This window comes from Emys orbicularis, chromosome 6 (assembly GCF_028017835.1).
Source record: "Emys orbicularis isolate rEmyOrb1 chromosome 6, rEmyOrb1.hap1, whole genome shotgun sequence".
In the NCBI taxonomy this organism is placed as follows: Eukaryota; Metazoa; Chordata; order Testudines; family Emydidae; genus Emys; species Emys orbicularis.
Window position 1 is genome coordinate 70,541,333 of NC_088688.1, and position 22,092 is coordinate 70,563,424.

The following is a 22,092-nucleotide window of genomic DNA, read 5'->3' on the forward strand; positions in this document are numbered from 1 at the left end:
AGAACTTACCAATATTCAAAAAAGGGGTTTAACATTTATAAGGATAGCAACACTATTTAGATTTATTATAGCTGATGCTAATTAATATTCCTGCCAAAACTTAACTTCATACTTCAGGGTTTAAGTCAACCTCTATCTATTAGAGACCAGGATGAAAGCTAATGGGTGTGTGTGTGGTGGGGGGGGGGGGGGGGAGATTATACCAATTTTGCCTACTGTTGGTTTTGTACATCTCCCTCTGAAGCACCTGGTGTTGTCCACTGTTAGAAACAGGATTCTGGACTAGATGGATGTGGGTCTGATCTAGTACTGTATGGTGATTCCTATCCTATGTTCCTAAGAACCAATAATAATTTGGCAGTGTGGACCTTTCCCTATTCCTTGGAATTGGTGGCCTTATACTGACATCTGGTGGGGTTTTAACAAAAATTGAAACAAACTTTGAAATATAGTTGACTAGCAATAACCACCCATTCATTTGGTGCCTGATCTCTTTTCAGAGAAGTCACTACAGGAAGTCTTCACCTTGAAAGAGTTCCAAACCACTCAAGACAGCAAAGCTAACAGCAATACTGCACCAATGACTTGTTAAGCTTCATTTTCAAAGCAAGTTAAACATTTCTGTTACTATTCACATTACTCCTGTGAGATATTATCTATCAGTCTGTGTTAAAGTTTCCTACACCACCATCACCATAATACCTAAGCACATATGCCCATTTTGCACAAGGAAATGAAAGCAAAGAAGTTACATGGCTGATCCTGCAAGCTGTATGTGCAAGGAACACCCAGGAGCTGACACAAAGGACCTTGCCTAAAGAAAGAATCTGCGCCAAAATCTGGATTAGCACTTTAGCATTCCTGGCTCCCTATTATTACCATTATGCCTCTCTCTTTTTTTGCTTTAATACATATTCTGGTGCTCAGTGTTACCTGCGGTAGTTAAATTGGCTTGCGATTTATGTCAGTGTTAGAATTCATGGATCCCGCAACTCAGAAGTAGTAAGAAAAAACACCCATAAGTAATGGAACAAAACAGGACATTTATTATAAATTAGAAGAGTTTTAACTGATTATAGTTTTACAAAACAATGATTGGAGGGCTTGCTCTTCCTCCTAAATCAGCACTGAGGGGAGTGAAGAATATAATCTGCTTTTACAGCATTGATAGTCAAGAGGAAGGGTAAAGGCAGAGATGAGGCCACATCATTTCCCTTGGCCACTTGGGTAAATCTATGAGAAAGTAATACAATTTGAAACTATTTTATCTCTCTGGAGAGAACAAACCTGCTGGCTGGGAGATTCATATACTTTAATATAAGTAAAGTAAGAGGGGAAGGGAGCACCATGGACCACTAGGCAGTTCTTTCTAGAACTGACATCTGCATCTGTGGATTCTATAAAGGCTTAAATAGGATTAAGTAGTGTGAAAGGTTCGTTGTGTGTTAGCTAGTAAGAAACTCTCTAGAGATTATCAGAGAGACTTCACTACTAGAGAAAGGACTTTTCCAATGTGCCTGTAAAGATTCCAATAATTACAAAAATAAAAACAAGCAGCAGGGGAGAAAAATACTAACAGGGAGGAAAAAAGCCAAATTGATCCTCTTCCTCTATTAAGAAACTTTCCCAACTCTCAAGAGAACCTAGATAGCTCTGTTCAAAAATCCTGTCTCTCCTGAATCCTCCCCAGTTGAGAACTAACATTAAAAGCAAACAGCAGCTCAGAAGAACACTTTTTATACACCAAAGGTATAGTTATACTATCACTAGACCTTAAAGGTACAAAGAAGTCCTTTTTAATTAAACAAAACTTTTCTACCCCCATCAGAGGCGTTAGTCTAATTAAAAAGAACCATTTCCCCCTTAAGCAATGGGCACTTTATCGAAAGGCAAAAGATAGAACATATATTTCCTCCACTCAGCTGAATATATGATCTTATTTCAGAAGGTGCTGTGCACAAGCATCCACTGTGTGGTCATGTGTATTATTCATAGATTCTAGGACTGGAAGGGACCTCGAGAGGTCATTGAGTCCAGTCCCCTGCCCGCATGGCAGGACCAAATACTGTCTAGACCATCCCTGATGGACATTTATCTAACCTACTCTTAAATATCTCCAGAGATGGGGATTCCACAACCTCCCTAGGCAATTTATTCCAGTGTTTAACCACCCTGACAGTTAGGAACTTTTTCCTAATGTCCAACCTAGACCTCCCTTGCTGCAGTTTAAGCCCATTGCTTCTTGTTCTATCCTTAGAGGCTAAGGTGAACAAGTTTTCTCCCTCCTCCTTATGACACCCTTTTAGATACCTGAAAACTGCTATCATGTCCCCTCTCAGTCTTTTCTTTTCCAAACTAAACAAACCCAATTCTTTCAGCCTTCCTTCATAGGTCATGTTCTCAAGACCTTTAATCATTCTTGTTGCTCTTCTCTGGACCCTTTCCAATTTCTCCACATCTTTCTTGAAATGCGGTGCCCAGAACTGGACACAATACTCCAGCTGAGGCCTAACCAGAGCAGAGCAGAGCGGAAGAATGACTTCTCGTATTATCTTCTTTTCCCCGAGGGGCTCAGATTTTCAAAGAGTTCAGGGCCATATTGTCAAGTGTTCAGCTACCACATCTGAAGTCAGATTTTCAAAACAGCTCAACTCCTGTGTAGGTATATAAATAAGGGCCAAATTTTCAAAAGTGCTCAGTACCTCTCAACTCCCAGTGTGATGCTTACGGACAGATTTTGAAGAGAACTCAGCAGTGAATGTGGTGAAGTCTTAAGGAAATCTAGCCACTTATTTTGGTGCCTAACTAGAAGCTGACCTCTTTAGAAAAATCTGAAAATTCTCTATCTTACCTCTTGTTCTGCCAAGTCATAACATTATTTACTCATGCTTTATTAGTGAAAAGAAGCAATGTCATTACTCAAGTTGTGCGTGTGTTTGTGAGACCCTCCTTCCCTCTCCCCTGAGCTTATGTGTTCCTCTGTCATATCAGATCTAACCTAGGCCTCAAACCTGCAAAATGTTCTGCATTGGCTGACCCAATGCCCACATGGCACCCCATTGACTTCAATCAGGTCCATAGAGTGCCATAGATCCTTGGTACAGGGACCATGTTGTCACTCTCTCTGCACAGCACCATGCATACAAATGATGCTATACAGAAATGTTGAACAACAACAATAATTGGATACTCTGGGTTTCTATGCAATGGGTCATTGCTTGGACTGGGCATCTGCAAAGCTCCACAGAAGAGAGACTTCAGAGTAGATTAATTCTGCTGCAGAAAGTCATTCTACAACTAAAGTGATTATACATCCTGGTTTAACTGGGACAGTCCTGGTTTTTCATATGCTGTCCTGTTGTCCCAGTAATGTGTAGGTTTTTTATTTAACCAGTCAAAATGTTGGGTTTTTTTTTTTAAAAAACTAAAAAAATGTATGCTCAAAATGTATTGCTATCCTGAGTGGAAGTTGTTCAGTGTTTACCAACAACTAATAGTCCAGTGCAGTAGACAAAGTATTAAGAGTGCAGCTTCACTGCAAGGTTAGCTTGAATTAGCTACACTAAGGCCCCATCTACACTGGCAAGTTTCTGTGCAATAAAGCAGCTTTCTGCGCTGTAACTCCCGAGGTGTACACACTGCCAAGCCACTTATTGCACAGAAACTGCACAGTTGTAGTGCTGTAAAAACACCACCCCAATGAGAGGCTGTAACAAGGTTGGGACTCACCACCACGGCGCCTCCTACTGGTTACTCTGGGAAGTAGCTCAGTCCAGTGGAGCGTCCCCTCTCGGTGGTATCCCGCCCGTTGTCTTGCCCTCGGTTGACTTCTGAGCCCACGTCGCTCACCAACTCGCAGCGTCCTCTTCAGGACCACTGCCCTCCGGCAGAGCCCCTTAGTCCTTCCACACCCCCTTCCAGGGGGGGGGTTGGTGGTCAATCAGCAGTCTCTATGTCCAGCCACCATGGTCAACCACACACCCTAAAGTCTAATCCCTCCTGTCAGGGATCTGGCGTGGTCTATAATGGCCGCTCCCTACAGCCAATGGCTGGGTGTACTGCAAGGGGGGGAAGGAGGGGACCCAGGCCCGCCCTCTACTCTGGGTCCCAACCCAGGGACCCTCTGGCAGCAGCCTCGCTGTCCTCCTTCTCTCCCCTCCATCTGCCTACTTCCCTGGGCCACTTCCCCTTCGGCCCCTTGCACCGGCTAGGCCCTTCCCCTCAGAGCCTGCAGCCTGGCAGACACCAGGCTAGAGTTACCTTCTGCTCCCCTGGGCCTGCCCAACACTGCACTGTCCCAGGTACTAGTCTCCCACCCTAGTGATAGACCTTCTCCTGTCAAAGGCCTGGGACAGACTGACTCTCTGCTCCCTGTGCAGCCTTTTTATAGGGCTGAGCCTGGCCCTGATTGGCTGCCTCCAATCTGGGCCCTGATTGGCTCCCAATAAGCCCTTCTCCCATTGGCTGTGCGTCTGCACAGGCCCACTCACCTGCCGCAGCCCATACTCTCAGGGAGTGGGGCAGCCGCCCCACTACAGAGGTGTGCAGCTTTCTGTGCCGGGACCACAGCATTGCAGTGTCAGTGTAGACACCATGGTCAATTACAGCGCTGCGATTGGCCTCCGGGAGGTGTCCCACAATACTTGTTCTCGCCTCTCTGGTCATTGGTTTGAACTCTTCTGCCCTACCCTCAAGTGACCAACTGTCATCCCCACCCCGTAAATTCCTTGGGAATTTGGAAAGTCCCCTTCCTGTTTGCTTAGTGACGTGTGCAGTGGTCTCAGCACATCTTTCCAGGTGGCCATGCCTGCTTCACACACCAGGCGATCCCCCGCTTGGAGCAATGCTGAGCTGCTGGACCTCATCAGCATTTGGGGAGAGGAGGCTGTGCAGTCCCAGCTGTGCTCCAGCTGTCAGAATTATACCACCTATGGACAGATTTCACAATGCATGACAGAAAGGGGCCATGACCGGGACACATTGCAGTGCAGGATCAAAGTGAAAGAGCTGTGGAACGCCTACCACAAGGCGCTGGAGGCAAACCGCCGCTCCCGTGCTACGCCCCACAAGCTGCTGGTTCTACAAAGAGCTGGATGCGATACTCGGCAGCAACCTCACCTCCACTGCGAAGACCACTGTGGATACTTCGGTGGCTTGTGTGCCAGTCGAGAGTGGACTGAGCCAGGAGTGGACGAGGATGTGGAGGGAGAGGGGGACCCAGAGGCAGAGGATGACTCGGAGGTCAAAGATGCATGCAGCTGGGAGCTCTTTTCTACCCCGGAGGAGGCTACCCAGTCACAGCTGTTGGATGTTGGCGAAGCGCAAACAGGAGAGGAGGCCTTGGGTAAGTGGATTTGATTTTGGGAATCACTGAAGCGAGTTGTTGGGGGAAGGAGGGTTGCAGAAAGCAGGCTTGTCTCCCACCGCACGCCTAGTCTGAGCAGTGGAACAGGCTGTTATTTGACTCCCTCACTTCACGGGAATCTCCCTCAGAGATCTCCAGGAAACTCTCATGGAAATACTGGGCAATCCGTTGCCGCAGGTTCCTCGGCAGAGCTGCTTTGTTTCTTGCCCCCTTAACGGTTACTTTCCTGCACCACTGTGCCTCATGGGGAGTTGGGGAGGGACCATTGCTGCACCAGGCGAGCCACACAGGGGTCAGGGCGGAAGCCACAGTCTTGGAGAAGACCCTCCCTTGATTCCCTGCTCACCCTCAGCAGCGAGATATCTTCCATAATGATCACAGCCTGTGGAAAGTGTGGGGACAGGAATGATTATCAGGCCCCCCCTGCAGTGCTGGCTCTCCCCAAGAGCCACGTGCCCAGTGTACAGCAGTGTCCGGGAAGAGTGATTTATCCTGCTCCTGCAGCTACTCACCATTTTGGGGGGTCTTGTGGCTCATGTGTGCTTGCCTGGGGTCAGCCAGTTAGTGACAAGTCTTAGCGGCAGAAGAGAAAGAGGTGCTCTGTGGGATAGCTGCCCAGAGTGCAACGCTCCGAATACTGTTGCAAGGGTGAACATGCTATTGCGCGGGCAGCTGACAGTGTGAACACACAACAGCGGTTTCCCTTCAGCGCTCTCTGTGCGGTGCTTTAACTCCCTGCGCTGTAACTCTGCGAGTGTAGACATGCCCTAAGGCAGCGCTTTACTGTGGCTATGTAGTCGTGGCCCCAGCACTGGAGAGAGCTCTCCCAGCGCTGTAAAAAACCCACCCCCATGAGGGATGCAGCTCCCAGCACTGGTGCACTGTCTACACTGCCACTTTACAGCGCTGAAACTTGCAGCGCTCAGGGGGGTGTTTTTTCACACCCCTGAGGGAGAAAGTTGCAGCGCTGTAAAATGGCAGTGTAGATAACGCCTAAGATTAACTCCTCTCAAGTTAGTCTAGCTTGAGTGGGAGCCCTCACACTGCAAAACAACACCTGAGCTTTACAGTGTGCTTGGTTTAATAGCACTGATTGAGCATTTGTATTAGCAGCACATTGGTCTATACCTAAAACGTAGGTCCACCTAGCTACATTGCTCAGGCTGTGACAAATGTCCTGCCTGTAAGACATAGTTAGGTGGCCCTAACCAAACCCCCACTGTAGATCCAGCAGGCGGTCAAGGGAAGAATTCTTTCTTCGACCTGTCTCCTGCCCAGCCTTTGCAGGGGGTGGAGTAATGGATTTACAAACCAGCCCCCTCCTTCCCGGTGGAGTTGGTACACTCTCCTCCCCCTCCTCCCCTGTCTGTGTGAGGCGCTGGTACAGTCGGCCCCCTCTCCGGCGTTGGTACACGCCGCTCCTCCCTGCAGAGTGGTTTGTCCGGCTTGGGGCATGCTGGGAGTGGGGGGTGGAGTCTCTCTCTCTCTCAGGCGGGAAGGGAGCGGACATGGGGAGGTTGCTGCTCGGCCACTGGGCCGGTCTGTTTGGGAGCCTCGTGGTGAGCCGGCCCAGCCAGAGCCGCTGGGCAGGGGCGCGTGGTTCGAGAGCACAGGCGGGTTAGCCGGCTCCGTAGTGGGGGGCGGGGCGAGGAGGTGGTTCACTCTCCAGTGCTGCGGGTTGGGGGCGGCTGGGCCTGGCGGCGCCTAGCTCCGTGCACGAGCCCCCGCGCTCTGTGCGTCCAGCGCGCGCCCGCCCGCCCGCATGCCGAGACTTCGCGTCCCGTGGCAGTGGCCGGCCTGGCGCGAGGCCGGCGGGGTCGGCCCATGAGGAAAAGGGAGCGGCCCGGGGGCTCGCGCCTCTCGCAGCCCGGCCGCGCTGTGACCGCTCGGCCCGTCAGGCGGCCGCCCCCTTCCCCCCGCAGGCCCAAGCGTGTCCGGGGCCGAACCCCCTGTTGGGTGGAAGCGGCGTGACTGGCGGGCTGGTGCCGCTGACCCTGCCTCGGGCGGGCGGGGGGAGCCGCTGCCGTTCGTGTGACTCGGGCGCGGGTCCCAGCGGCAATCCTCGGGCGCGTCCGCGTGGAGTTGCCACGAGCGAGTGAGGATTTTGGTACGTGCTGTCGGCCCAATGGCTGCTCAGCTCCGCGTGCTTTCCCGGGTTTCGGAGTGGTACACGTGCATGTTTGTAACTAACGCAGGCGATGCCAAGAAAGCCCCAAACCAAAAGGTGTTTGGGCTGTGCGTGCTCGTGGTGCATGGGGAACAGCGCCGAGTAGACTGATAAATCACACGTGCTCGACCCAGGGTTTGGGTACTTCTTAAAAATGGGACTGACTGGCCATAGCATGGTGATGCTTGGGGCAACATTTCACACACCCCACTTCTGTGAAAGCCCTGAAAGCTATTGGGCATGTTTTTTGAGTGAGGGAACAATGATACTGCTGCTCATCTTCATCTATTCCTTGGTGTCCTGGGAGATCTGTCAAATTTTGTAGAAGACTGGGTTTTCTGCATGCATAACTCACATTCTCTAATGTGCTCAGGTTTTGGGCTGGGTTTTTTACTGCACAATGCACCCTTAAAATCAGCATGGCCAGCCATAGGCAGATCACACAATTTGGAGGAGGGAGGAATCCTTCCGTTTTGTAGAGCAGTCTCCATAAAGCTAGCATGAAATGTGGCTGGGTCTTCTACATAATCACTGGCTGCCAGAAGAGCCCTATGAAGCCAGTGGCATTGAGGACAAAATTTACTTGTATGCAAAATTAGTTTGACTTTAAATTGATCTGTTTAGACATTCGTTATATTTTATCTTTTTTCCTCCTGTTTTTCAGATGTAGGCAGACAATGCCCATTGATGCGCTTTGCCAAGTTGACAAATACCACTTTACAAGAAGTTGGTATGACAGTTCCTGAATGGTATGATTATTTTTAATGGAATACCTGACATTTGTATATAATTCAAAAATTTACTTATAAATAGAAAGCAACAGAGGGTCCTGTGGCACCTTTAAGACTAACAGAAGTATTGGGAGCATAAGCTTTCATAGGTAAGAACCTCACTTCTTCAGATGCAAGGCATCTCTTGCATCTGAAGAAGTGAGGTTCTTACCCACGAAAGCTTATGCTCCCAATACTTCTGTTAGTCTTAAAGGTGCCACAGGACCCTCTGTTGCTTTTTACAGATTCAGACTAACACGGCTACTCCTCTGATACTTATAAATAGGTCTCTTTTGGAGGTGACCATTTGTTTATATGCTGTTAAGCTAGGTTTTGCACTGAGAAATGAAATGATCACTTTACAAATATAAATATTTGCCTTTGTGTTACCCATTCACTATCTCCCACAGTGAACGTGGTGTCAAAAAAGGCATACAAGAACTCTTGCTGAAACGGTTTTGGGAGATGGTTATGTACTTTTCCCCTCCACAATTCTGCAAGGACAGAATCTCTGTAGAAAAGTTGATGTTTGGGTGGTATGTATGAGCAGTCTTTAAGGTCAGAAGAGACTGTTATGATCATTTAGTAGTATGACCTCCTGCACATTGTAGGCCACACAACCTCACCCATCCCCACTATATCTTGCCTTCAGCGTTGTTTTTCTTGACCATTATAATAGACATTGAATTAATCTCTTGGAGCTAGCCAGAATTTTGATATATTTTGGTGAAATTTAGTTTGCTAATTGCTACTTACTAGTACCTTCAAGGGAGGTTCCTTCCTGTCCAAATATAATTATAGAGCCACAAAATTGATTTTAATTGCTAGACACTTGCTGGCTTGATTTGGTGCTGTACCTAGAAGTGTTTCAGCAGTGTGCAGGGTTGCTCTTAAAACAAAAAATTCTAAGAAAATGGTGATGGGTGGGGTTGGAGCAATACATGTTCATTGTACTAACTTGTATTTGTTTCTGTTCAGTGGAGAAAATTAGTCTGAATGAATAGAAGACTACAGTTTCTGTACATATGGCTTTGTATACTATGGTAAGATAGAAATGTGTTTTTTTTTCTTTTGAATTCAGAGTCTACATTGGTTAAAGTGAAAGGTTCCATTTGTATATGGGCAGAACCTTTAGGTCTTATTCCATAAATGTTGATTATTTACTTGCAGTTTGTCATGTCTATTTAGTTTGGTGAGAGCTCTTACTCTACAAAACTCTAAATCTGTGGTATTTCTTTTGTAACGCTTAATTGGCTACTTTGCTTGTAAGGTCATGCAGAATGCTCCAGTGTCCAAGGTGGGCAAGGATGATCTAACTAATTTTTACTGATTAAATGTTCATAAGTATCTTCCAAAACTAAAATTAGTTGCAGAATATTGGTGCAAAACATCATAAGCTAATCAAACCTCAGGCAGTTGTCTCGCCTAGTGCCCCAAAGCTAAATTGCAGCAGTCAGAAGTGAATCATAATCGCTTTTTCTAGTTTCCACTGGAAGTGAAATCTTTAGTTCTCTTGTTCTTACTTAATGTTTACAAGCATGATAATCTTACATTAAACCATTTAAATAACACTACAAATAACACGCACACATTTTTTTAAAAAGTACTTTTCTTCCTATAACTTGCAGTATAACATTTTGATATTTCTTGGCTAAGACTGCAGTTTAACTGGCAAACTTTACAACTAAGCATTTTTTAAGAATATGTAGCATTCTTGCCTTTGTGTTGCCCATTCATTTTTGTTATTAATGTTTGTGGTGTCAAGAAAGGCATAAAAAAAAAAAGTCCTTCCGCAGCATTATTTGATGTTGGCAATTAATCTCTCCCATGATTCTGCTGTATACGGGACAGTTTTGTGACTCAGCTTCTATCGTAACTAAATTTAGAATAGTGCTTGTAGTTAAAATAGGATCTGAAGTCCTGCATAATGGAGCAAGGAACTTGATTTAGGAATTAACCTCTGAAGATGTTCCTATACATGTAGATACTTAAAAAAAATAGCTTCACAAAGTCAGGTTTTGTTTCATCTTTGAAACAGTTAAGTCTCTGCAAAGGCATTTTCAACCACCCTAGAGGATCTTGCAGATTGCTAAAGAATAATTCATAAACATATCTCATCTGATACTCAGTATTTTTTTTCAGTAAAGATTTCTACAGAATTTCTACAGCTCAAGTTCGGCAGCATTTCTTCCACCAGAAGAATGTTCTGGAAGAAATATACAGGAAGATGAGTTTTTAAAAGATGGAATTTGGAAATCTGTAAATCATGGTAACATATTACTAGTATGTTCACAAGAAGACTCAAATAGCTTTTAACTATATGCGGCAGTGGTGGGGGAATGGTCTTGGGTACTAAAAAATAAAGACTATATATTTATTTTTAATTGCTGCATTTGTTGAATTTTTTTAAGTACCAGCTTCTCAGTTAACTAAAATCAGTTGTTATACTGTGGTAATAAAATATTGATCCTGATTTACCAGTACATCTGTATTTGTTTGGGGTGAATGTTAGTCCATTAATATTGAACCAGAATAACTAACAAATGGTGATCGTTATTGCCAAGAGTATATGGGAAACTTTAACACTTGAAGTGACTGGAAGTACCTTGGTTTTGATAGTGTGAGGAAATATAAATTGTTTACTCAGCTGTTCCTTTTGAAAATCTTCACTTTCCAAGTTGCATTGCCTATAAAGCTTAATTGCTTTATTTCAATGTAAAGATCAGTGTGTCTTTCAGCATCAGTCATAGGCTGTAAACTATACCTTCATCTATAAAAAGTAGAATCAAATACACAAGGCAGAAGTTAGTGTAGAAATTATATCCAAATATGTCATTTCCTTAACTTTGATCAACAAGGGAACTCTGCACAGAGGCTTAGGCCTTGTCTATGCTACACAGTTTTGTCAACAGAACAGTGAAGGTGTACACACTGAAATGCTCCTCCTGCTGATATAACTCCCCTGTTATGCCAACATAATAAAACTACCTTGATGAGCATCATAGAGCTTTTTGCAATGTAGTTAGAACAACTCAGCCTCAGTGGAGATGCCCTAATTGGCCTCCAGCAGGTGTCCCACAATGCCCATGACTGCTCTGGTCAGCAGTTTGAACTCTGCAGTCCTGAAGGTACACAGGTATGTACCCTCCCCAAACTCCCCATCTGCGTTCCTCATGTGTTCCTGGTCCCTCTCAGTACTCCGTGTGCTCCACACCTAGGGACTGGCTTCTCAACGAAAGCTGGATTTACACCCAGCTGTGAGAGCTCTAACCGTGAGACTGACCAAAAGTTTGAGTTTTATCTGGTTATTAAACTCCAGTCTATTTGTGACATACATCCTCAGTGCTAACATTGAAACACAGTGGCTATAAGTAGGATTTGCTTAGTACAGTTAATGCTCAGGAAGCAAGCACTACAGCAGTAATTCAAGCTGGCACGCAAACATTGCCTGGCTGACTGCATCATATAAACACACATTACTGGGACTCTGTCAAAATGCTCCTTCAAAGCCTCCTTGACTCAAATAGCCTCCCACTGTGCCTCTCTAGTTGCCCTTCTATCTGGCTGCTCAAACTCAGCTGATTAGCCTCAGCGGTCCACCCCAGGGAAACTTTTTTCCCCTTTGATTTGCAAATATTATGCAGAGTACAGCAGGCCTCGATGACCATTGGAGTATTTTCCTCATTTAGGTCTAACCTAACAGGATAGCGCCATTGTTCTTTTAATCGTCCGAAGGCACATTCAGTGGTCATTTGGCACCTGTTGAAACACTTCTTGCTGCAAGGCTTCATGAGCCATGGGAGCAAGGGGTAGGCAGGGTCTCTAAGGATTACTTTGGGCATTTCTGCATCCCCCATTGGAATCTTCAGGTTTGGAAAGAAAGTCCCAGCATGCAGCTTTCTATACAGTCCAGTGTGTTCCTAAAGATGTGTGCATCATGCACCTTTCCTGACCACCCTGCCTTTATGTCACTGAAACAGCCCCCATAATCCACTAGCACCTGCAAGACCATGGAGAAGGAGCCCTTTCGGTTGATGTACTCTGCCTCCATGAGGAGTGAGCCAGCTTTCATGAGGGACAGGCACCACATCGCAGCCCAGCTCTCCGTCACCAAGGAGAGAGACACATTTTCACATCTCCATACTCCTGGGCAACAGACAGTTCTGGTTTGTGGTGGGGCAGGTACACTATCAGTTCGCAGTATTGCTTTTTGGCCTGTCAGCAGCCCCCTTGAGAAAACGAAGAGTACTAGTGTATCCCTGCCTCAACAACTGGCTGGTCAGAGGTCGGTCCAGTGCTCAGGTGGAAGAGCATATTCAATTAATAGTCAACCTTTTTGATGCTAGGCCTGTTGAACACACAAGTTGAACTTTGCCCCCATTCAAAGAATAGGAGTTCACAGGTGCAGTCCTCTACTCAGTCCAGGCCAAAGCCTTCTTACCAGAAGCCAGATTCTAGACACTCTGCTCAATCATAGCCTCAGAAAACATCCCACCACCACTGCGAGGACCTGCCTGAAGCTCCTGGGGCATGTGGCATTGTGTACATGTGAGGCTGCGACTCAGACCGCTTCAGGCCTGGCTTGTGACAGTGTACCAACCAGGCTGGGACTGCTTGGACAGAGTGGTCACACTTCTCCCTTCAGTGATCGACTCTCTTATGGTGGTTGGACCCAGGCGTGGTAAGTGCGGGCGTTCCATTCAGGAGACCACAGCCATCAATGTCTCTAGTCACTGATGCTTCCACACTGGGATAGGGAGCTCACCTGGGGACCCTCAAGGCCCCTGGTTCCAGGAGGAGCTCTTGCTACATATCAATGTGAGAGAACTCAGAGCGGTGCGCCTTGCTTGGCAAATGTTCCAGCCCCACCTCTAAGACAAGTGTGTGTCGATGCTTACAGACAACACGACTGATATTCTATATCAGTGGTTCTCAAAATGTGGGTCATGACCCCATTTTAATGGGGTCACCAGGGCCAGCATTAGACTAGCTGGAACCCATGCCTGAAGCTGAAGCCTAAGCTCCACCCCTGCCTGGGGCAATGGAGCTGTGGCTGCTGTCCCCCCTCCCTGCAGCTGGGGTGGCAGGGCTTGGCCTGCTGCCCCCTTACCCTTCACCCTGGGTATCTCCTGTCCCCCTCCCAGGGTGATGTAGTAACTTTGTCAGAAGAGGGGTCGTGCTGCAATGAAGTTTGAGAACCCCTGTTCTATAGCAAGAGACGGTGGAGCATGCTCCTTTCATCTATGCCAGGAAGCCTGTGGGAGTTCTGCATAACCTACTCAATCCACCTCAAGGCTTCCTACTTTCCAGGGGCCCAGAATGGGTTAGCGCCTTATCTCAGCAGGTCCTTCGCCAAACATGAATGGTCCATTCACCCGGATGTTGTGAGGGACATTTTGCAGAGGTGGGGAACTCCCCAGATAGACTTGTTTGCAACAAAACACAACAGGAAGTGTCTACAGTTCTGCTCCTTTCAGAATCCCAGTCTGAGCTTGCTCGCAGATGCGTTCCTTCTGCCCTAGAAGGACCATCTTTTCTATGCATTCCCACCCATTCTGCTCATACACAAGGTCCTGCTGAAGGTCAAGGGGGGTAGGGAGTGAGCATGATCCTGATAGCACCAGCCTGGCTGTACCAACATTGGTCCACCACCCTCCTGGAGCTCTCAGTTGGAAAACCAATCACCCTACCACTGCTTCCAGACTAGATCTCCCAGGAACACGGCTGTCTCCTTCATCCGAACCTTGAGTCCTTCCATCTGATGGCCTAGAAGCTGCATGGCTGAACCCTTCGGAATTAGTGTGCTCAAGCCCGGTTCAGGAGGTTCTGTTTGAGAGCAGAAAGCCATCCACCAGGGTGACATACCTGGTAAAATGGAATAGGTTTTCAATCTGGGTAGGGCAGAAGGGGATCTTACCCACTCGAACATCCATACCGTGTATTCTGGACTATTTGTTACATCTAAAAGAGCAAGGGCTGTGGGTGTCTTGGATTAGGGTGCACCTGGCAGCTAGTTCCGCATTCCATCCGGGCATGAGCAGTAAGTCCTTCTTTGCTAACGCGCATTGTAGCCGTTTTCTGAAAGGACTGGACAGGCTCTACCTGCAGGTGAGACAGTCGATCTCGCCTTGGGACCTTAACTTGGTTTTCTCAAGACTCACAGGGATACCGTTTGAACCCTTGATGACATGCTCTTTGCTTTGCTTGTCGTGGAAAGTGGCCTTCCTTGTAGCCATTACCTCAACCAGGAGGGTCTCAGAAATCAGGGCCCTTACTTCAGAATCACCCTACACGGTATTCTTCAAGGACAAGGAGCAGCTGCGCCCCCACCCAGCTTTCCTCCCAAAGGTGGTGTCGGAGTTCCACAACCATCTATGACATTTTTCTTCCCATCTTGTTCCCAAAGCCACATGCCAATAGCCAGGAGCAGAGGCTCCACTCATTAGATGTCAGGCAGGTGCTGGCCTTCTACATAGATGGGACCAGATCGTTTAGGAAGATTTCTCAGCTCTTCGTGGCAGACAGGATAAAGGGCCTCCCAGTCTTGGCCCAAAGAATTTCTTCATGGATTACTTGTATTCACACGTGCTATGACCTGGCAAGTCCCTGCTCTGGCACTGATGGCACATTTCACGAGGGCCTTCTGCGGCATTCGTGGCAAAGGTTTCCGTCAAGGATATCTGTAGAGCAGTGACATGGTCTTTAGTCCACCCCTTCACACCCCACTACGCCATCACACAGCAGGCTAGAGATGATGCTGGTTTTGGCAGAGCAGTGCTACACTCCATTTGTCATTGAACTCTGAACCCACCTCCTACATCTGCTTGAGAGTCACCTACACAGGAATGGAAATCAGCAAGCACTCAAAGAAGAAAAAAACGCTAGTAACCTTTCTGTAACTGTTGTTCTTTGAGATGTGTTGCTCATGTCCATTCCAAAACCTGCCTTCCTACCCCTTTGTCGAAGTTACCGGCGAGAAGGAACTGAGGGGGTGGTGGGTCGGTGGGCTCCTATATAAAGCGCCATGAGGGCGTGACTCCAGGGGGCGCCGGAGACAACCCGATGGATACCACTGAGGGGAAAACTTTCTGGCGACGGTGCACGCGGCGCACATACACCTACCTAGGAATGGACATGAGCAACATATCTCGAAGAACAATTACGGAAAGGTTAGTAACCATTTTTTCTGGTGTCCTTGCGCCGCAGTGCTGACATGAGCTCTTCACACAGTTCCAGGAAGGTGGATTTGCACATCCAAAAGTTCTGCAGCCACTGCTAGTCATCCCATACATGCATCACGATGTGATCCCACCACTCAGTGCTCGTTTCCCGAGCCCAGGACCGATGGTCCACCATGGCTTTTTCGAATAGGGGCCGCTAACAGAGTTTTGAGAGGGAGTTCTCCAGGTGAAGGTGGAGCAAATGGGGTAAGTGGCTGTCTGTAGTGTGCGTTTGTGTTTGGGGGTTACGTGCTGTGTGCTGAGCTTGTGTTTGTCTGTGTGTTTGTTTGTACGGACCGTGTGCTCTGGCCAGTAGTTGGAAGCTGTGAGCTTGTAAACAAGGTTTGAAATCTAGAAGCCTCTGTTCATTAGCTGAGCCTTAGTCAGGGGGTGGGGCTATCAGGAAGGCCATGGCTTTATAAAGCAGTGAGCAAGCAACCAGGGAGCTTTGCGAACGGGCCGCTAAGAGGGAGTTTCGAGAGGGAGTTTGGAAGGGGGGTGGGAAGGGGATGAAATACACTTGCCATTCTTTAAAACCTTTAAACTAAACTATAATCAAAACTTCTTGATTTCAACAAAAAACATCTCATTAACGTAGGTAGCTGTGGGAGAGAATGCAGGCAGAAGCCCAGCAGCAGAGTGGGGGCTATCCTGTTTACTGTGCTCAGTGTAGCATGTATGATTGCCTGCCCTGTGGGCGGGTGGCATATGTGTGCATTCGATGCAAGGAGCATACAGGCTTTGGAGGCCAGGCTGGTGGAACTGGAGGAGCTAAGGGAGGCAGAGAGGTATGTTGATGAGGCTATCCAGGACACTGTAGATTTGTACCACCCCTGCGCTGTTAAGGAGGATGAAAGGCTCAGGGAAGGAGATCAGCCAACGGGAGCAGAGGGAAACCATCCCATAGTTGGGACCCTCCTTCCAGATGATGTTGGGGTATCCTCTCATACTGAGGTTACCTCTCCGGGGGAGGGAACTCCAGTCATTAGGAAAAGGCAGGTGTTAGTAATGGGAGATTCGATCATTAGAAACATAGATAGCTGGGCTTGTGATGACTGGGAGAACCATATGGTGACTTGCCTGCCTAGTGTGAAGGTTGCGGATCTCTCGAGGCATCTACATAGACTTATGTGTAGTGCTGTGGAGGAGCCGGTGGTCGTGGTACATGTAGGTACTAATGACATAGGGAAGGGTAGGAGAGATGTCCTGGAGGCCAAATTTAGGCTGCTAGGAAAGAGACCGAAATCCAGGACCTCTATGGTGGCATTCTCAGAAATGCTTCCAGTTCCACGCGCAAGGCCAGGTAGGCAGGCAGAGCTTCAGAGTTTCAATGCATGGATGAAACGATGGTGTAGAGAGGAGGGGTTTAGATTTATTAGGAACTGGGGAAACTTTTGGGATGGGGGGAGCCTATACAGGAGAAATGGGCTCCACCTAAACCAAAGTGTATCCAGACTGTTGGCACTTAACATTAAAAAGGTTGCAGAGCAGTTTTTAAACTAAGAATTAGGGGAAAGCTGCTGCAGAGGAGCACGTGGATCGGACAGAGACTTCTCTTAGAGGAGAGTCTATTTTCAAGGTTCTAGTCAGGAGCAGAGGATGGATGAGGATAAAGTATGGGCCAGATCAGATGAGAAACATTCACATAAAAAAGAATCTGACACATCAGAATAGGGCAGACAAATAAACAGTGACAAGTTTTTAAAGTGCTTGTACACAAATGCTAGAAGTCTAAATAATAAGATGGGTGAACTAGAGTGCCTCGTGTTAAAGGAGGATATTGATATAATAGGCATCACAGAAACCTGGTGGAGTGAGGACAATCAATGGGACACGATCATTCTGGTGTACAAAATATATCAGGAGGACAGAACAGGTCATGCGGGGGGTAGGGAGGGAGTGGCACTATATGTGAAAGAAAATGTAGAATCAAATGAAGTAATCTTAAATGAATCCACATGTTCCATAGAATCTCTATGGATAGTAATTCCATGCTCTAATAAGAATATAACAGTAGGGATCTATTATCGACCACCTGGCCAAGACAGTGATAGTGATGATGAAATGCTAAGGGAGATTAGAGAGGCTATCAAAATAAAGAACTCAATAATAGTGGCGGATTTCAATTATCCCCATATTGAGTGGGTACATGTCACCTCAGGACGAAATGCAGAGACAAAATTTCTCGATACTTTAAATGACTGCTTTTTGGAGCAGCTGGTACAGGAACCCACAAGGGGAGATGCAATTCTCGATTTAGTCCTGAGTGGAGCGCAGGATCTGGTCCAAGAGGTAACCGCTCGGAAATAGTGACCGTAATAATATACATTTAACATTCCTGTGGTGGGAAGAACACCTCAACAGCCCAACGCTGTGGCATTTAATTTCAGAAAGGGAAACTATGCAAAAATGAGGAGGTTAGTTAAACAGAAATTAAAAGGTACAGTGATTAGAGTGAAATCCCTGCAAGCTGCATGGACACTTTTCAAAGACACCATAATAGAGGCCCAACTTAAATGTATAACCCAAATTAAAAAACAGTAAAAGAACTAAAAAAGAGCCACTGTGGCTTAACAACCATGTAAAAGAAGCAGTGAGAGATAAAAAGTCACTGTTATAAGGGAAATAAAAAAATATTTTTTGTATTTAGCTATACTTAAAATCATCATTCAGATTGTTACATTGTGAGGACTCAGGTATAAAACCCATTTAGCAAAGTCACTAATTGCTTGTAATGGTGATAATTTCCCTAGTGCCTCTTCACTGTTCTTCAAATTGTGGAAAATCTCTTCCTTTCAATTCTCTAGGGGAAGGCAATTGCCTAATCTGTTCTAAGTGGGTACTTATACGTCCCCACAATAGTGGGTAGGGTTACTACGCAAGAAATAAGGGAGGAAAAAGGAGAACATGACTGTTGTTTTCAATTACAGCTGGGCTTACGGGGCATCAGTTTTGTGGTCTGCCTTATCGGGAGTTGTTTGAAGTTATTTTACACTGGTTTAATTTTCTGATCCTGCCCCATGATGTCCCAAACTCTTGTGTGATTCTCTAGTGATGACTCGAGCTTCTCTGATAATCCTGAACGTTTAAGCATAGAGAGGAAAGCCTGTGTTTTTCATTAAGGTCAAGCACACAATGAACAGGCAAGTAATTTACATTGAGCAGAATACAGATTGAATTTCTGAAATAGCTTGACTACCAGTCCTGACCAGCCCAAGCATTCTTAGCATAGCTATTGAGTGGATTATAGTATTGTTTGGCAGGTTATGTATATGTAGAGTTGAAAAGTGTCACTATTGTACATTAATCAGAGGAGAAGGATACCATACAGTAATCTATCAGATTGCATTATATTTCTTCATATTCTCACAAGAACTGAAGCACATGGAAATGTTTGTGTGGAAGGGAGGTGATTTCCTTTCACTGTATGAGCTATTCAGGAAACAGATGTAGGAAGGAATTAGGGGCCAGAGACTTAAGGAGATGTGTGTCCTTGATTTACAAAAGAAAGCCAGGCAGCTTGATTTATGAAAAATCACATATATTTTAGACCATTCTTTTTGCACTGGGAAGATAGTTTGATGCTTGTCAGTGTTTAAGCAATGGAAACTTCATTCTAAGAGTGTAAGAACACTTACTGGCACCACTTTCAGCTACCGTGGAATACATTTTCTCTGGTGAAGTTATATCCCCAAGTTGATTTTTAGTTGGCATTACACAGATGTTACCATCAGATTAGTCATTGATTTTCTTCTCATGTCGTGCAAATAATATACGCAACGTGCAAACACAAAATTTACACTAAAATTTAACAGTTTTACTTGATTTTAAATAACCTGGACATAAGTTTTGACACTGCCACCTTATCAACTCAATTTAAAATAAAGCACACGCTGTTTCATGGATAATTTTTAACTTTGTGTACATACAGTATATACTTCACAGTCAGATCTGAGATCTTGCATGTATTTTAAAACAGCCATCTTTATAATTAGCTTTATAGTAAAAGTTATCCTGAAATCATGAGGGAGTTAAAATTCACTCCATCTTGATTTGCATCTGAGTTCAACTGTACAGAGATGGTTGGCTTGTTTGGACATTGAACAGAAAAAATGATGTAATGTTTTTTGGGGCCAAGAGCCCAACAATACAAAGAGATTAGCCTAAATAAGAGTTTCAGATTAAGAATCTGAATAAGAGCTACATGGATATACAGAGGGGCACACTAACAGTAGTTCTCAGTGACAACACTAGCTACTGAGTTAGATCAACATAGGAAATGCAGCAGAAGTCTACTTAGGGTGAAGAGCACTATTTAGTGGTCAGTGTCACGTGGCATACTCTGAAGAAGCAAGGTCAGTGTTAAAGTGATGGATGAACATGAGCAATAGATGGTGTATAGGTGGTACAATACCTAGCGCTTTTCATCTGTAGATCTCAAAGCACTTTACGTGGGAGGAACATTGTCCCCATCTTACAGATGGGGAAATTGAGGCACAGAGTTGAAGTGATTTGCCCAAGGTCACCCAGTAGGCCAGTGGCTGAGCCGGGAGTAGAACCCAGGTCTTGAGTCCCATCCAAGTACTCCATTAACTAGGCCTACATATAGTATACATAGGCTTGGAAAGATTAGATTTTTTATAGGGAAATGTCAGTAAATGTCAATTTCACTACACACATATACACACACACACAAAAAATATTTCCATCAATAATAATCAAAATGTACAGCTAGGCAAAGCAAGAAAAATGCTTCTGAGAACTTACTAGAGTTTGATTTTAGGGTATTTACTTTGTATATTTTGACATGTGAAACTGACAGTTTGTTTTAATGGTTTATAAAATAGCTTTAACTTTTTGAATCTCAATGTCTGCTATCATTAAATATCCTCACCATCCCCATAATTTTCCATAACTGTGAAAATTTAAAATACAAATAGGGAAAATGCATAAAATAATCAATATTATCTGTTAAAGTTATAAAAAAATCAAATCAAATTCTGCCAAGCTTAAATATACAGCAGCAACACAGTAAGTGGTTCTGGTGATTAGCACCTTTGAAAGGTCCTGTTTGTTAAAGGATGTTATTTAACTAAATGGGCATTTTCTTCAAATGATCTGATGTAAAGCAACTTAAATCCAAGTGACCATAGTTACTCATTAGTATGGAGAATTTTTACCTTGTGTTATATAATAAGAGGATACAGTGCTACTACTATGGTCTCTGCTTGCTTCTGGCAGTCAGAACAAGTGTTTGATTTTTCAGTTTATATGTTTGAATAAATGAATTATTTTCAGTTTAACCATTATTTGTATATAATTCTTATTCTTTTTTCCCCAATATGTAGACAAAATTGCACTGTGTCTAATCATGCTAACTCTAGGAAAAAGTAGTATTTGTCATTAAGAACTGAACCTTCTAATTGGAAATAAGATCAGTAGTTTAAATCCAGGACCTCTACCTTAGCTTTCTCTCTTATTCTATTCACTAAGCTGTTTCAGTGTGGAATTAGTTTTTCAATGTGTGAATGAGAAAAGAGGTTTGAGAATAGGAGGTTAAGTATATTAGTCCTCGAGGAATGGATGGTTTCCTCTTTATCCAAAGGGGAAAAGACTGCCAGCACATAAAGTTAGCTAGGTTTTAAAGGATTATTTAAAATAAGCTATGACTAAGATGGCAGCTAATGAGAAGTAAACAAGGTACACATTAAAACCTGCTAGGTACATTAGAAGTACAGTTGAAACAATCTTCAGTCAAAGATGAGGTACATAATAAAATGCACACCTTATAAATGAGAATACAGCTACCAAGAAGCATAAATGAAAAAATGGTGAAGCCAGAAAGCCTAGCATTTCTGACACATCGTGGAATAAATGAAATACCACAATTTCTTGCTGTGAGTACTTAGAAACTATACAAAACCCATAAACTACACTAGAAACTACACAGGAAAGAGAGCTTAGGTCAAATGTGTGGGAATAGCTTTGTACATACAGAATGCCATAGACTGTGAAGAGTGCCAGGATGTGAAATCTGTGCAGATACAAAATTCAGGTCATAAAAGTACAAGTACTGTATAGTAATAGGGATGTTTTACCAGATTATATCTCAGTAAAGAAGTCAGAATGTTGAGAAACGTCAGGGAAGTAACAAAATACCAGTAATAATGGGCAATGAATAAACATCACTGCAAACACATTGTGGAGAATTGCTCCTCGGAACAGCTTATGCTTGAACAAACAAGAGGCGGGGTGTATCTTGATTTACAGTACATTCCTGAATCAATTCCTGTGTGTTACTCAGGATTAAGTATGGTTAGTCATAACATAATTTTGATATCCTTGGGAGCATTCCAAGAGGTGGTACTATGACACAAAACTTCAGTAAGGGGGACTTTTTTGTAATGTAGTTCTTTAGATTCATCAGAAAAGTAGTATGCTGACAGTGGTATTGGATCCTGTAGGCCATCAGAGTGTAAAAGAGAACAATGATTGTCTCCATCTGTATTGTCAAAGAAGCAGATTGCAACAGTGAGAGATCTTGTTAAACAGCCCTTAAAAACAGTTTGA

At 45.0% G+C, this 22,092-nt stretch overlaps 1 long non-coding RNA gene and 2 other non-coding genes across 4 annotated transcripts; all 3 read left to right on the plus strand.

Annotated features, from left to right (window-relative positions):
* Positions 1 to 6,842: 6,842 nt before the first annotated feature.
* On the plus strand, positions 6,843 to 10,775 carry LOC135880446 (uncharacterized). Of its 2 annotated transcripts, none has more exons than XR_010561490.1 (4): positions 6,843 to 6,978; positions 8,197 to 8,281; positions 9,281 to 9,345; positions 10,445 to 10,775. It is a non-coding gene; the product is annotated as an uncharacterized LOC135880446 (long non-coding RNA). The 2 variants fall into 2 exon arrangements; XR_010561489.1 differs by having other exon boundaries at positions 6,843 to 6,924.
* LOC135880740 (small nucleolar RNA SNORA13) lies at positions 8,679 to 8,810 on the plus strand. Its single transcript, XR_010561516.1, has one exon. It is a non-coding gene; the product is annotated as a small nucleolar RNA SNORA13 (small nucleolar RNA).
* Positions 10,018 to 10,155, plus strand: LOC135880742 (small nucleolar RNA SNORA13). Its single transcript, XR_010561518.1, has one exon. It is a non-coding gene; the product is annotated as a small nucleolar RNA SNORA13 (small nucleolar RNA).
* Positions 10,776 to 22,092: the final 11,317 nt, after the last annotated feature.